The following is a 12,975-nucleotide window of genomic DNA, read 5'->3' on the forward strand; positions in this document are numbered from 1 at the left end:
TCGTAAGAATCAAAATTCTTTCAAAAGTTTCAACTAAAATTTTCCGACGGAACGGACTCTCATCGAGGAACGGAAGTGTTCTCGTTACGTATTCAAGAACATCACATTCCAAATCAAAGATAAGGTCAAAAGGCAAATCATTTGTATAAATCAAAATCAAAATACCTTCAAAAACATTAATGAAGAGTTTTCAAAAATATAAGTCTCATTCATGGAACGGAATTGCCCTTGTCGTGCACACAAGAACGCTAACTTTCCAAGTCAGAGACAAATTTAAAACAAAAACTATTCGCCGACAAGCGTAGAACAAGTTATCAACGTTTCCAATAACTAGTTCTAACATCCGATCAACGTTAAAATCAAAATAAGAGAAAGGTAATCTTCTCAAATTTTCTTTTGCAAAAAGCCAAAATAGAAATAAAGGTTTCACCTTTAAACTAAAAGGGAAGTTAAATTCCTGAAATATAATATTAAACTTTGACAAAGGCATCATAATTAGATCAAAGTGAATAGAAATTGGATAAAATTTACAAAAATCACAGGTTTAGCAACTCAAATCCATGATAAAGAAGTCTATACTCAAAGAACAATTAGAGAATTAAATCGAATTTTCATTTTTCCAAATCTTTACAAGTAGGGAAAATTTTGTAATAGTAACATAAATTTTTAACAACGAACCAAAAATGGTAGCTTGAAATATTTAGAAATTGTGCGAAATGAAAAGTAAGTTAGACATCATAGATACAAGTATGCTAAGAGGGTTCAAGCTTAACCAACAAAAGAGGTATGATGAACTTCCTAGGGATAAGAATTGAAGTCAAATTTACAAGGATGTCAAGGATAGAGTTTCACAAGATACAAGTGTCAAACTTAAAGGAGGAGCAAGATGAAGCGAGGAAATGAGGTATGAACGGTAACGCTTATGATCAAGGAGAAAGGAAAATTAGACAACAAGGAAACGCCAGATACTCAAATCTCAAACAACAATGTCATCACTCCATTAAGGAAACAAAGGGTAATAACCAGGTCAGGAAATGATAGGAAATTTAAAAAGGGATATATGAACATGTCAAGATGTGAAACTAAAAGAGTCGAATCATAAAGATAACTAGTTACCAACCAGTAAGAGGTATTAGAATTAGGAAGGTATTCAAGACAAGGAAATAACGAGTAAACTTTTATACTTAAGAATCAAATCCAACCAATGTATGAACGAAAGGGAGGAAAACGATTAATGGTACGAAAGAGGATTTTTAAGGCTTAATCCATACGCTTCCTAAAACTTAAGGTTCTCTCTAACAAGGTCACGCCTATTAGGGTATTGTACCTTCATGACAAAACGACCAAATCCCAAACAAGGGTCAAGGTAAAATAAACGCTCGCTTAAGGGGTGATAAATCGGTTAGATACTTCTTCCACCTATCTTATCACATATTAGGATTTCCCTAAAGCAAATCTACCACTCAAGTATAAAAGCATCTCTGTATCTCAAGCACTCGACACAACCTCAATGTTTTAAAAACCAAAGAATGAATTGACAAAGACTTCTCAACAAAGTTCTCAAGAAACAACTAACACCAAATCACATTCCTAATCTATACGGGATTGTTAACATCTAAAAATGGGTTTTCTTCCAAATTCATATTCTAAACTTATCTCATGTTTACTCCTAAGGTGACGACGCTCAACCTACTAAGCTTTCAAATCCCAAACATAAACAACAAAGACAAGTTCTATAACTTTAATTACATAGGCAACTCATTCCTAACACAAAGAATCCACCAATTGATTATACTTACTTTGTCAAGGAACTAGGTATAAGAATTACTAAGTATGTCTCATCACCTTACCTAAGTCTTTCTAACATCACAACTTCTCAAAGCCAGGGTTAAGGGTCAAACACAAACAATCTCCTCAAGAGTCAAGTTTTCCAACCAAGGTCAACATTCCTCACAAGAAAGAGTACTATCAAATGGCGTTAAGGGAGGATAAGCAAGGAACAAAAGACAAGTTAGGTGTACAAGCGTAGCTTTTAAAGTAAAACAGAAGGGAGTTTAGAAGGAGGATAAGCACCAAGAGATTAAGAATAAGGCGAGATACAAAAAGAACGAGAAACATCTTCAAGGAAGTAGAAGCATTCTTCAAAGGTTGAACAAATCTTCAATCCTCAACAATAGGCACTAAATCTTGATCTTCTTAAAATATAAGTGTCCTTTCAATGGAACGGAGATACTCTTGGCGATCACTCAAGAACATCAATATTCCAATTCAAAGACATAAAAATACATTTTTACACCAACAAATGATAAAACTAATTATCAGACGTCTCCAATAACAAGCTTTAACACTAATTGACGTTAAAACCAGTGAAAAACATTAAAATATTTTCAAAACCTTTAGTTCAAAATTTTTTTATAATAAGAGTAATAACTCCATTAGCTATAGATAAGCTCACGGTCATTGATCCAAGAACGCAACAATTATTAAATGACAATCAACAAACAGGTTAGTACCTAACAAAGAGCAAACACAAAGAGACTACAACATAAGGTCCTAAGTCTACCCATCTTACCCATCTCTCAAGTTTATTATTTTAAGGTCAAGTTATTTATATTGGGGTGCACAAACGTGCGTCGGGAGCAAATATGCTCTGATACCAACTGTGACACCCTCACTTATCGCGGAAAAGTAAACACGTAATTCTAGAATAAAACTGCATGGATATGTTTGTAATAGGTTCAATTGGGTAAAAACCTGTAATTTTTAAAACCTGAACCTGTTATAAAGATATCCAAATTGGAAGGTGTCAAACATACAAGGTCTAACTAGAAGTGTCATAACATAACCATCGCTAAAGTCGCGAATAGCAAATTATACAACCAAATGTAAAGAGGGAGACATATGTCCCTAAAATGTATGTGACCTAAAAAGTGTGTAAGGGTCACAATAAAATAAAGCCAATCTAGGTTCCAGGGTTTCTTTGCTCGCTAGCTCGTCCGTGTACCCCATATATGCATCACCTACCTGTCATTCGCATTTTATACAAATACGAAAGCCACAGTCAGTGGGGAGTAACTCCGAGTTCTCCCAGCCACGAAATGTCATAATTAATATAACATGTAAACATAAAAATATGAATACGAATCACACAATGCCTTAGCATATAGATGCTAGACAATCGTGCTTATCATGTGAACAACAATATAACAATACATAGTCCTAGCATGTGAATACTAGACCGACTCAAGCTACACTATCATGTGAGTCAAATAACACACGGGAATCCAAACTCTATCAACCATAGCCGGCTTGCATCTCACCTTCTATGATTCATAGAATCATCAAACAAGAAAGGGCAATATATCTAGAGACAGGCATAAGTTCTTAGCACGGTCAATAGTCACTTTGTAACTCGAGTCTATACCACGAGGTAGGGAAGGTAATCGAACCGGTATCCTGGCTCAGAGGTTCTATAAAAACATGGCCAAGACACAACACAACCCTAGTCCTAAATCTGCGCAGACCTAGACATGCGGATACACACCACCGCACCCAAAACCCACAATTTTATAAAACCATGTGAGTACCCTAAGGAGTCCACCAAAGGGTTGGCTAGTACTTAAGCTGACCACTTACTCTCAAAATAAGTAACGAGGTCATGCCCCAACTTGGATATAAACCCACCAAGTCAGGAACACAAAGGCTATTGAGCAGTGAACATACACTCGTCAAAGACTATAAAGGCCTATCTATGATGAAGGCCGAAATACTCACCTAGGACCTAGTCCCAGCTTGAATACTTTAGCCCACACCACACAAGACAAGTAGGATACCCAATTAACCATAAAAGGGACAAAGAGTCCAAACTTGTACACACAAAAGATCATACACACCCTAGCATATGAAAGGTTACGCAAGAGCATATTCAGCTGACAATCCAACAATATCTCCAATATCAATAGTAATTCAAATTCCAGCTAACCGTTAATCTCATAATTCATGAGAATAAGATAAAATGGCAAAGAGGCAACAAGACTCAAGCATAAGGCATCCAAAGCATCCAACAACCAACATGTGAAAAGATAATTACAAATATCAAGGCATAACATAAAACCTCCACTAACAATCAATCTCACCTCAAAGACAAACCCTCGACCCGAGTCCCGCGACGGGTCATCGGTCAAATCGAGGTCGATGGTTTAAACCTAGTTTGACCAAACTCGTTTCGGTCAATCCGCCCACTCGTAGTCTTGGCCTACTTTGGCCCAAATCACAAATTTTATCGCAATATTATTCTCATGCTATTTCCAAATTTCTATCATGTGAAAAACGAAAGTAACACATTATGAATCACCTAAACACTTAACAAACAACAAACACAACATCAGCTACTAATGTGACATTAATTCGTCGAGTAACTCGGAATAGTTACCTTACGCTAGCAAAGAGACAAGTAATAACTTGAGAAAGCTTCTAAAACCCAAAATTACTCTTCATCTTCAACCACATATGAGCCACCTAAAATAATTATGTGAAAGGACGATATTAACGAATTATCGTTATATAAAATATGAGACGGAAATTAATTTAATTATATTTTAAATAAACCAAACTAGCGTCAAAACAATTTATAGACACGGCTCAAAAGTTATAATGACAACCTCAAACTCGGCTACTAACCACCAACTACACATGGACTCAAACTCGTGACTTAGCTAGGCCACTTTGCTAGGCCACGGCCAGGCCACAGCTAGGCCTTTGCCGCTGGCCACGGCTAAGCTACGGCCAGGCCACTAGGAGTCCGACACGAGCACCACCCGACTACCCATAGCCACCCTTCACCTTACTTCATAACCTGACCCAAAAATCACCCAAAACAGAACCCAAAAGATGCCTAAGTTCGACCCCAACTCCAGTCCTCAAATGCAAAGTGAAAACCCACGATGACGGCTCTCTCCCCGCCCAAAAACAGTACCAATCGTCCCCTTAAGACTCCATTCTCGCGCCTAAAAACAGTCCTAGCCGAGCCAACTAAGTCAGCATTTAAAACGGTTTTAGAGCGGAAATCCACAAGTATAAAGCAACTCAAAAGCAGGTCCCTAAAGACTACAAAAATCGCCCAACACGAGTCTAAATCAGTCCAAAACAATCCCTACATGTCAAGATACACCGTCTCAACTATAAAACACACCAATTATCACCCAAAACAATCCATACATGTCAACATACACCGTCTTAAATATACCACTTACTAGCTAGCATCCCAAATGATCCCTAGAGGTCAATATACACCGTCTCAATCATCTCCACATATCAAGATACACCATCTCAACTATACAATCGACTAATTAACATCCATAAGGATCCCTATATATAATTATACACCGTCTTAATTATAAAACAGACTAACCAAAGATTCGAAATAAACATATTTTACAAGTAATATTGAGTAACCTATCATTGTTACCTTTTTCCGATTGAACTAATCATTTATGACTAACAAATCTTCTACCGGCCCCGTCTATCTCAAAAGTACTTACAACCGTCTTATAATAAATAAAGTGAAAGTATAAATTGGGTTTGTAAAAATACATGACGAAAATGAATTTTACTTACAACGGATTGACGGAAACGACGAGAGGAATGCTATGGAACGAAAATAGTTGAAAACGGATAAGGAACGAAGCACCGACGTCGATTAACAGATCAAATTTTGAAAAGGGAAGAAGACTCTTGGAAGAAGAAAACAAAGAACAAAGAAGAAGAAAAGAGACGTGCGTTTTCGAAATGAGACTATGACCGCTTTAGCCTCGCTATTTATTATACGTATGTTTCTTCGTCGTTAAGAAACTTCGATAGTTATTAAAACCGTTTCGAGTTAATAAAATCGGTTTTAGTAAAAGTTTCAGTAATAAAACGGAATCAATAATAAATAAATTTAATGAGTGAAAATAAAATAAACTCAACTAGTTAACGTAAATAATACAATATCGCTTGAATCGAATTATTAGCGATTTTTACAACACTAACGGATATTAATAAAAATTGCTAATTTAGTGAAATAAGCTCAAAATAGCTAATTGGACGGTTTTGTTCCCAAAATCCATCTCGGGTTCACTTAAAACAACTTTCATAAGGACTCGTAAAGAATCGGAAATTATTAAATAAATAAACTCGAACTAACTTCAATAAACTTATTAATGATTATTAAAATTAACGTATCGAATTATGATGAAATTAATTAATTAGCTAAGCATATATATATAAATCGTTAAATGATGTAATTAAATTCAAAATAGCAATTAAAAGAATTTTAACCAACTTAATAAAATACGGGGTGTTACGCAAACCTTGAGGAGTTTTACTTCCCCAAGGCAAAGAAAGACACAACTAAGAACAATCAAAGAAAATCAAATCAAGTTAACACCGTCCCCGGCAACGGCGCCATTTTTGGTTCGTCGGTTTTGTTACTCGTCGTCAAAAGTTACCTAGACCAAAACAATATTTATAACTTCACAAACTACTCTACTATTAGTAAAGAGGTAAGTAAGGTCGGATCCCAAGGGACGGGTATTGATGTAGGATTTTCAATTGCAAATGGTCGCGTCTAAGGGTGTCACAATTTGGGTTGAGATAAGAGATCACTAAACTAAATAACAATGTAAATAAACAAGCAAGATGATTAAAATGAGATGTAAACAATTGATTAAAAGCACTAGGGTGTCATGGGTTCATAGGAGATACATGGGAATTGATAATACAAACATATTCTCAAATTATAAGCAACCAATTATTGTTGTGATAGGATCGAGTTGGTTTATATCTTACGATCCTAGGAAGGTTTGGGTCCCGGAACCGAATCGATTAGATTGTACAACACCTACAAGTCGACTTAATCCTCCCTACTCAACTATATGCATGGTCTAATGAGACTCGAGTTGGTTTATGTCTTACAAGTCTCACTGAATAGGTAGGTGATGGGTAAAAAATGCAACGATCATAGGCTCGCATTTCATCAAACATAACATGTGCATAAGTTGAGATCACAACAAGCAAGCAAATAAATTATGTGAATATATTAGATTAAGCATGAATCATCTCCCATGTTGGTTTCCCCTAATTCCCCATTAACCCCAGTTAAGAGACTACTCACTCATTATCAAGTTTAACATGCTAATAAGGTTGTCAATCATATTAACAAGGCAAAACATGATGAATGAATGGAAATGATTAACAATAATTAAAAAGTGATTAAGAGACATATACCTAATGATGATTCCAAAATAATAAGCAAAGAATAATTAAAGTACTTGATGATTGATGGAAGGTTGTCAATCTCCCAATAATACCCAAATAATCTTCAGTTACCCTGGTGCGGGAATGCATGGGCCCGAGGGGGACTCAACCCCCTCTTCATCAAAAAAAAAAAAAAAAATTCTTCAATTACCCAAAATAAATGATGAACAATAGAGAAATTAAGGAAATGAGATTTGTATTAAAGCTTAATTAAGAGTTGATTACAAGATTAAGATGAGATTAGAATAACATAAAAAGAGTATATGAAGGACATGATAATCTAATGAGTACAATGGGGTATTTATACTAAGGATTAGGTACATAAATTAGGGTTATTAAGGGCTTAAATGACGATTAAGACCCTTATGAAAAGTTGAGGAAGTGCTCCTCTCGAGGGAGATGTGCATATCCGTTTTGGTGGTCTTCATGGAATATGCTCGTCCCGAGCGGCTTGAGGGAAGGACGGCCTGCACTGGAGAGGAATACGAGCGGCCTGCTGAGGGCGACGCTCGGATTAAGAGGGGCCAAGATGAGCGGATTGGCCACAGGACGCTCGGATTGTAGCAGGCCAGGACGCTCGTCCCGTGCACTGCGACGCCCGGATTGTTAGCCAGTCAACTTCTCTTCTTTTATTTCTCCAACAATCCTCAAGGATCTTGTTGGAGATGCAAGGATCTTCTCATCATTGCCCACTTACTTCATTATTTACATAGGCCTTCTAGTCTTGTCTTCCCTTTGATGCTTGGTCATTAGATTCGATCAATTTAGCTCCATTTTGCCATGAAAATGCAAGGTTCTTACTCCTTTCCTACCAAGGGATCAAAACCTCCAAGAATATGCAAAACGAAAGACTAAAGATAGTAAATAACCCAATTATGCACTAAAAAGCATAGGAACGAGGCTAATTCGGGGACTAAATATGCTCTAAAATGAGTCACATCACACTGACTCCATACACTACCGAATACCATCCACAAACGCCGCTAGCTCCGTCTCATTAACATATTATACACTAGCAAATCCAATATAAAGATAATCCACCAAGCAAGATCAACCACAATCGGAATGTTACATTCTACCATCCTTAAAATGAACTTCATCCTCGAAGTTTTCTCACACTCATAAACATCATTATCCAACTGTCAACACTAGCGATGTAATACTCCGTATTTATGAGTCTCTGGGTACTCTATCGAGTAGGCCTTACTCTGTCGAGTAAAGGTGAGTTGCGTTTTAAAATAGTTTCTGACATGTTGGGTACTCGATCGAGTAACTAGGATACTCGATCGAGTAAGGGGGTACTCGATCGAGTACCTTAGATACTCGATCGAGTAGCCGGGTTACGGGGAGTTTTTCTCGGGTTTTGTTAATTATGTGATTTAAGATATATAACCTTTTTCCGTCATCATGCTAAACACTTTTGCAAAACCTAATTTACTGTCAAAGAGAGGAAGCAAGTACGTTCATCATCTTAATCGCATTGTTAGCAAATCCCGGAGTTTGGAAGGTCGGTTTTCATCGTTTGTTATACCGTTGAGATCCTTGCGTCGAGGGTAAGATCTATGTACCCTTTTTATTGTTTTTCCTTTAAATTGGTTAAACCCTAATATGGGGATTTGGGGGTTTTGTGTAGATTGTGATTTGGTAGTGTTTATGTGTTTGTATGATAGGAGGAGGTTTTGTAGAAGAGGCTTTTGATACAAATTTGTTGATACCGTCTCGACGGTTGTGCTTTCAGGTAGGATTCCATACTCGTATTAGTCCCATAATGGGATGATTGTTGATGTGTTGAGATTGATTGTTTGATATAGTAATTGTATTGTGACTGCTGTGATTGTGATTGTGATTGTGATTGATTGTTCTCGGTTCTCGAGATGCGTTCTCTACCGAGTGGAGTCACTTGCGGGAGTGGCTTCACGCCCTAGTTTCGCCCCTTCGTGGAACCCGCCACGGAAGGGGATGTGCACATTAATGGACAGGTTATCGCTCATTATGAGGAGCGGGGATTTGGTGGGTACGGGTGCGGTCCCCCATCGGGTGGTCGGTCCACCGGACATCGGTGATTGAGATTGTTGGGATTGGTGTGATTGTGTGTGTGTGTGACGGTTAAGTCGTATCATTTATCTTATTGTTGATATATTGAGTTGTGTGATTAGTCCTGACCCCGTTTAAATGTTTTAAAAAGCGTGGTGATCCATTCGGGGTGGTGAGCGGTTATTGAGCGGTATGATATGACGCGTATGGGATAGCCGGGATGAGTCATCACGTGGCGATTAGAAGTCTTCCACGTGTCGACGATGTTTTATAGCTTTGATAGTTTTAGCAAAGAGACCGTCCGAGAATCTTGTATTTCTTTTTATCGATTTGGAATTGCTATGTAATCACTTTAAACTTTATTTACTTTTAAAGTTGTTTCGTTATTGTCTTATGAATATCATGCCTCGGGTAATCGAGATGGTGGCATCCTTATACCTGAGTGGTCCTGGTAAGGCACTTGGAGTATGGGGGTGTTACAAATGGTATCAGAGCGACGATCCTGAAACCTGTAACCAATGAATTTAATGAATATAGGGAGTCAATTAAAATGAACCCGGGGTAAAGGTTGTAGGAGCTAATGCAAAGGCTTGGGAGACGTCCTAAAGTCGCGAACTCGCCCTACAATTTTGAACCGGTCACCATGGGATATGAGTCGGGATCGCTATGTGTTTATCTTGTGAATTGTGTACCTATATGGTGATGTGTGGCATGAATCGGTGGATGTATGTATGTGGAGAATGGGGAATGTGTAGAAAAGATGGTGATGATGTGATTTCGTAAGCTATTGATTGAAAGCATGATAGTTGGTTTACAATGTTGTTTTGGAATTGTAGGAAAAGTATATGAGAATGATGAATGATGTGGTAGAAAAAGGAAGTAGTTCATATGTGATAATATGTGATGAATGATGATGTTGCAGGATGGATGATTCATAATGTGGTATAATAATAACATGTGCATAGGAATGTTGTGTCGTATACGTATATTTGGTTGCATAAGGTTGCATGATAAGTTTATGTACTTGTCCACTATTGTTCATGTGTATATGTGGTAAGAAGTGTGTAGCTGTAATGAATGAATTGGTTGGAAGAGATTAAGTAAGTAATTGCATAAAAATATGAAATTCATGTGTGGAACATGTTTATGTGGGTAATGGATTTTAATAATATGGCAATGTTTGTAACATGTGAATAGGGGATTTTATGTTGTATATTATGTTATTGTGTACGTAAAGTTATAAAATAAAAGCATTTGGTAAATCGTGATTGACAAGTTAAATAATCGATGTGCATGATTAATGTTGTTGCTTGGCTTTTGAAAATAGTAACATATGATTATGAATACTAGTTTTATGAGTTTTGGACTGGTTTTGTTTGCTTGGTTGTTGTTTAAGTTGTTTGGAAGTAAAATCAAGTAGTTGTGTTTTTTTTTTATTATAAAGAGGTTGTCTTTAAACTGTTATAACTTGAGATTCATAAATGATTTTGATGTGATTCCAATTAGAGGTGATAGCTTGTTCTTTTACGATTCTAACGATAGGTCACACGCCCAAAACGACCAAGTAATGAGTGAGTTATGACTGTTTTACGAAAACTGGACAGTGCTGAGAATTGGGGTACTCGATCGAGTATCCTTGGTACTCGATCGAGTAGGGGGGAACTCGATCGAGTACGTTAGTTACTCGATCGAGTAGCCATGGTGACTTGTTTTACGTGCTTCTGATCTTCACCTACTCGATCGAGTAAGTCCCTTACTCGATCGAGTGGCCGGTACTCGATCTAGTGACCCCTGTTTTGGGTCATATGCTTATCTTTTGACATTCGTTGCATATTATGTTTAATTCAAAGTTGTTATTTTACTTCTTTATGCATTGTTTTACATGTAAGTTGGTCTTGATACGTAAGTTACCCAACCTTATGGGGTGGTGAGTGGCACCTTATGGTGAGTATGAGTTTGGTGGGAGGACATGAGCTATATGTGGTTGTGCTGAGAAGTGGAAAAAGAAAGAGAATATTGATGAGCTGATTGAGGCATGGTGCAAGTTTTGGTGAGACATGGTGAGTGATTTATTCGCGAAATTGAGTGATGTAAAAGTAAGTGAAAGTGGGTAAGGGATGATGTGGGTCTAAGGAACGTGAGAATGAAAAGATTGAAAGGAAGGTTTGGATAGTGGCAACTTGAGATGTGTAAAGAATTATGGAGTGAGATGGTTATGAGTCGTGTGGGTCAAGAATATATGTAGTGAAAGTTCGTTTTAAAGGGGTTGAGAAGAGTGGTATATAGTGAACTTTATGGAGACATGTTGCGAGGTGGATTTGTAGACAGTGAGTGTGTTGGAGCATGTGTCCTCCAGTTAGTGCGGATAACGTCATTGCACATACACTTGTACGGACAAGTGGGAGCTTGTTGGGGTTGGTGTCCTTAACAGTTAGTGCAAGGACTTATAAACCTCTAAAAGGATCAAAGGGCATACTTTTGGTATTATTATCAGTTGATCCACGTTTATCAATAACGATTGGCTTGCTAATTAAGTTTGACGTTATTGTCATACAGATGGCGGTGATCAACTGGTCCCTAAAAGTCTCACCTATAGGATACGTTTGAGAGACGTGACGGTATGAAAATACAGTCATGTAGATGCCAAATCTGACTAACCAGTTAGTCCGAGTTATTTGACTAGTAATTAGTCAAAATGTGATGTTGAGATATTATATTTAATACGGATTAAATATCATGGGCTAAGGCGAATTAACCAGTTAATTCGTAAAATTAAATATAAGCGATTTATATTTAATTAATGTATATTGAATAAATTATACAATATCGTCTTTGTCGGACATGTATTAATACTTCAACTAACCCGTGTTATTAGTTGATGTTCTAATAGCCGATAACCGATGACGATAAGTAAAAACCGCGTCATATACACTTAGCGAGTTTTGGACCGGACCGCGAGCTTAAGTGAAGAGGAAATTAAAAAGCCCGCGAGCTCTCCTCTCACTCGGTTTGGCCGAGCCTCACATAGACAAAAGGAGAGTTTCTCCTCTTGCCTAACCGAATTCATTTTTGCCAAAAATGGTTAGGGTTTTGAAGAGCATTCTCCTCTGAAAAACCGAGATCTCTCATCTCGAAAAACTCACATCAGTTCTCCCAATATTGCAAGGCAATCGGAGAACACCATCTAGCACAAGGGCATATCTCGGACAAGTCTTGGGTGCAACAATTAGGAGGGAATCTCGTTTGATTTCTGTTCTTTACGCAATGCATCAAAGGACCCGAGGTTGATTTCTATCTTTATCGTTTCTCTATTGTATTTATGTTTTATGACGATATTCGCATGTTAAATTTACGTTATAGTCCTAAATTTAAAGGGTATTATACGGATATTAACCCACAAGTGGTATCAGAGCGAGGCCACGTAAATTTTTCTATGTGTTTTTCATAAAACGATTATGAAACGATGATTTTATGCATTGAAAACCGTGCGGCTCTTTACACGGCTGATTTTGTTTTCAACTCGTTTTTGCATCTTGTTATTCTATACAGATATTATAGCAATATGTTAAAGTTTTGTCAATTATAAAATTGATTTTATGCGTTTTTGATCAAAATTGTTTTGGTTTTGTATCATAAAAATTGTTT

The sequence above is a fragment of the Silene latifolia genome, chromosome 4 (genome assembly GCF_048544455.1).
Source record: "Silene latifolia isolate original U9 population chromosome 4, ASM4854445v1, whole genome shotgun sequence".
Classification (NCBI taxonomy): Eukaryota; Viridiplantae; Streptophyta; class Magnoliopsida; order Caryophyllales; family Caryophyllaceae; genus Silene; species Silene latifolia.